The following is a 4,738-nucleotide window of genomic DNA, read 5'->3' as shown; positions in this document are numbered from 1 at the left end:
GGTAACTTTGTAATAAAGTCCATGGTAATGTGCTCCCATTTCCATTTTGGAATTTCTAACGGTTGCAACATACCATACGGCTTTTGGTGTTCGACCTTAACTTGCAAACACGTGATGCATTGTTCAACATACTTAACTACATCATGTTTCATGCCGGGCAACCAATATTCTTTCTTCAAATCAAGATACATCTTTGTCGCACCCGGATGAATGGAATACTTTGACTTATGTGCTTCATCAAGTAGCACTTGTCAGAAATCTCCCATTCTAGGCACCCACACTCTTCCTTGAAAGGACAACAAACCATGAGGGCCTAAAGTAATAGACTCCATTTGGCCTATGATTCGCTCTTCATGTTTTTTGTTAACAAAAGCTTCAATTTGAATTTCACCAAGCTTTACAAGAAAATCGTTAGTAATGATCATGTGTAACGATCCTACTCGTATTGCCGGATGTTGACTCTTTCGACTCAACGCATCCGCGACCACATTCGCCTTACCCGGATGGTAGAGTATCTCACAATCATAATCCTTTACCACATCCGTCCACCTACGTTGACGATAATTCAAATCTCGTTGGTTAAAGAGATGTTTCAAACTCTTATGGTCCGAATAAATCGTACACTTGACACCATACAAGTAGTGGCGCCAAATTTTCAACTCATGAACCACCGCCGCCAATTCAAGATCATGAGTCGGGTATCTCTTTTCGTGTTCCTTCAATTGTTGAGAGGCATAGGCGATGACTTTACCCCTTTGCATTAGAACACACCCGAGCCTATTTAATGAGGCATCACAATAAACCGTCATATCTTCCACACCTTCCGGTAACACTAGAACCGGAGGTTGACACAATTTCTCTTTCAACAATTGAAAAGCAATCTCTTGTTCATTTTCCCAATTAAATCTAGCGTTCTTTCTCGTAAACTTCGTCAATGGAGAAGCGATTTTAGAAAAGTCTTGGATAAACTGACAATAATAACCGGCCAATCCGAGAAAACTTCTGATTTCTGTAGGTGTAGTCGGTTGTCCCCAACTCTTCACCGTCTCTATCTTCCCCGGATCTACTTGAATACCTTCCTTGTTCACAATATGGCCAAAGAATTGCACTTCCCTTAGCCAAAATTCACACTTTGAGAATTTAGCATACAACTTCTCCTTCCGCAATGTCTTCAACACTTCGCGCAAATGGCGTTCATATTCCTTCATACTCTTAGAATAGACAAGTATGTCGTCAATGAACACAATTACCGACTTGTCCAACATAGGTTAGCACACTCGGTTCATAAGATCCATGAATGCCGCTGGTGCATTTGTAAGACTAAAAAGCATAACTATGAATTCAAAATGCCCGTAACGAGTTCGAAAAATCGTTTTCTCAATATCTTCCTCACGGACCCGCATTTGGTGGTAGCCGGACCGTAAGTCAATCTTAGAAAAATACGTCGCGCCTTGGAGTTAGTCAAACAAATCGTCAATCCGAGGTAAGGGATAACGATTCTTGATCGTCACTTTGTTCAACTCCCGATAATCGATGCACATTCGCATACTACCATCTTTCTTCTTCACGAATAAAACCGGAGCAACCCATGGCGAGGCACTCGGTCGAATGAAACCCTTTTCGAGCAACTCTTGGGTTTGGTTCAATAACTCTTGCATTTCCGTCGGTGCTAAATGATAAGGAGTTTTAGCAATGGGAGTAGCCCCGGAACCAACTCAATGCGAAATTCAACTTGTCTTTTCGCCGAAACACCCGGTAGCTCATCCGAAAAAACGTCTTCGAATTTATTTACCACCTAAATTTCACGAATGGATGGTGGCTCTTCACGAGTATCAATTACATGGGCAAGAAAAGCCATGCCACCACTACTAAGTAAACGACGTGCCCGTGCATAAGTGCATAATGGCACAAGTCTTCTCCTTTTTTCGCCATGAATAATTAACTCTCCCCCACTTGGGGTCTTCACACGAATAGACTTCTCATGGCATGCAATATCGGCTCTATAACGATCGAGCCAATCCATACCAATGACAATATCAAACTCACCTAAGGTCATCGGAATAAGATCGATTTTAAAGGTTTCGGCACCAAACACAACATTACAATTTTCACACACATAAACCCCTAGCACCGTCTTACCATCCGCTATTTCGACTTCTACCAGATGACTTAACTTAGTTAGCGGTTTATCAAGTTTAGGCACAAATCTCGGAGACACAAGCGACAAATTAGCACCACAATCAAAAAGTATCCTCGCCGGATTAGAGTTAACCATGAAAGTACTTGAGACAACTTCATTGGATTGTTTGGCTTCATCATTGGTCATCAAGTAGTTTCGACCACTAGCCGTACCCGCCGCTTTCTCTAACTTTTTCACTTGGTCACCATACAAATCGGGACATTCCGTCTTTCGATGTCCTTGCTTTTGAAAATTAAAACATGTGAGTTTGTTTGTGGAAGATGGGTTCGGACAATCACGAGCCATATGACCCTTTTGTCCACAATTGTAGCACGTATAAGAAAAACCCCCAGAAGCACTCTTCTTCACACTACCGACACTTTCGGTTGTACCCCTATTCTTCTTGTTCGAATGACTAGTAGCTTCAAACTTTCTTTTGCCAAAAGTAAAGCCACTCTTTCTCGAAATGAGCGACTCAGAAACCTTAGCCATGTCAAACAACTCATCAAAAGTTTTCACCGAGTTCCTACTAATCTTCTCTTGGTAGTTGTCTTTCAAGGTTCGATAGTAATATTCCTTCAACATGTGATCATTCCCGACATACTCCGGGAAAAACTGGATCTTTGATAAGAAAGTGGACTTGAGAGTGTTCAAATCTATCGACCCTTGCCTCAAAACATGCAACTCGTCCTTAAGCCTAGAAAGATCGGCCGAAGTTCGGTACTACTTGAAAAATTCCGTTTTGAATTCATCCCACGTGAATTCCATACATTGTTCTTCACCATAAAGCCGAATCTTTTCGTCCCACCACATCTTAGCATCACCCCTTAACATGCTACTTCCGTACCTCGTCTTCTTATCGAGAGGGCATTCACACGTACGAAAAGCCCTGATGTTAAAGCTAAGGGGTATAAAATACTATTAAATTTTACAACGAAATACTATTAAAAATGCTACAATTTTACACAAGATATTTATTTATTTATAGAATGGATATACTTAAACCTTGCTACAACACTTATAAGCAGTGTACCTAATCGTACAGTAGTGTAGTTTTTAGTAATTCCGGTTCGTTCCACAGGGAATCTTTTAATCAAAGCTTAACGCTATATTAGTTTAATTTATAAAAATACAAATATATATAAGTAATATTATTATTATAAAGGGGGGTTTTTACTGTTTAATGACCGGTTTGTCGATTTTAAAAACTTTAGTCACAGTTAAAACCTGATGTAAAATAATAAAAATAAATATAACTTAATTTAAAGCGTAAAGTAAATAACAATAATGAAATTGCGATAAATAAAAGTGCGATAAAATAAAATTGCGATAATTAAAAAGTACGATAATTAAAAGTGCAATTAAATACAATAACAATAAATAAAAGTGCGATAATTAGAAGTGCAATTAAATATAAAATAAAGGAAATTAAATATGAAATAAAAGAATTATGCTTATTTAAACTTCCGTAATCATGATGTTTGACGTGTTGATTTTAGTTTTATGCCCATGGGTTAATTGTCCTTTGTCCTGGATTATTCAATATGTCCGTCTGGTTTTTGTCCATAACAGTCCATCAGTCATAAATATAAAGTGCGAGTATCCTCGTCAAATTATCCTTATACCCGAAGTTAAATATTCCAACTAATTGGGGACTTAAACTGTAACAAGATTTTAATACTTTGTTTAATAATTACACCAGGTTATCGACTGCGTGTAACCCAAGGTTTTAATACTTTGTTAAAAATTATGCCAAATGTCCTTGTACATAATTTCACCCCTGTTTTAATAATTTCATAGACTATTAATCCATTCCCGTGTCCGGTTAAATGAACGATTATTCGTACATATAAATACCCCGCCCATCGTGTCCGATCGAGTGTATATGGTTATTTATAGGGACGTCCAATTGTAAATCTTTATATTAAAATTAACAAATTATCATTTAGTTAAACAAATATAAAGCCCATTAATAGCCCATAGTCTAATTTCCACAAGTGTCGTTCTTTTGTCCAAACCCCAATTATGGTACAAAGTCCAATTATCCAATTTTAGTAATTAGCCCAACATCATGATTACTTCGTTTTAAATAAGCATAATAATAACTTAGCTACGAGACATTAAATTAAAAAGGTTGAACATAACTTACAATGATTAAAAATAGCGTAGCGTTACACGGACAGAGTTTCGACTTACACCCATACAACATTCGCTAACATACCCTTATTATTAGGATTAAAATTAAAATTAAAATAAAAATATAAAATATAAATATAAATATTACGTATACATATATAGAGAGAGATTGATTTATGATATTAAAACTCGTCGAACTGCGTTGGCTTTTATAGGGAATTGAGTCCAGGGGAACTCCGTGACTCGCGGCATTTTCCTTCTTCAAACTCCGCAAGTCGCGGAGTTTGAAATTACAGCTCACCCAGCTTTGGCTCTTTGTTTGCCGACGAATTATAAATATATAATAATATATATATTAATTTTAAGAATTAATTATATATTATATTATATTTATATACATAGTTAACTTGTAATTTTTAGTCC

Source organism: Rutidosis leptorrhynchoides, chromosome 3 (genome assembly GCF_046630445.1).
Source record: "Rutidosis leptorrhynchoides isolate AG116_Rl617_1_P2 chromosome 3, CSIRO_AGI_Rlap_v1, whole genome shotgun sequence".
NCBI lineage: Eukaryota > Viridiplantae > Streptophyta > Magnoliopsida > Asterales > Asteraceae > Rutidosis > Rutidosis leptorrhynchoides.
Note: the sequence above shows the minus strand (reverse complement) of the source record.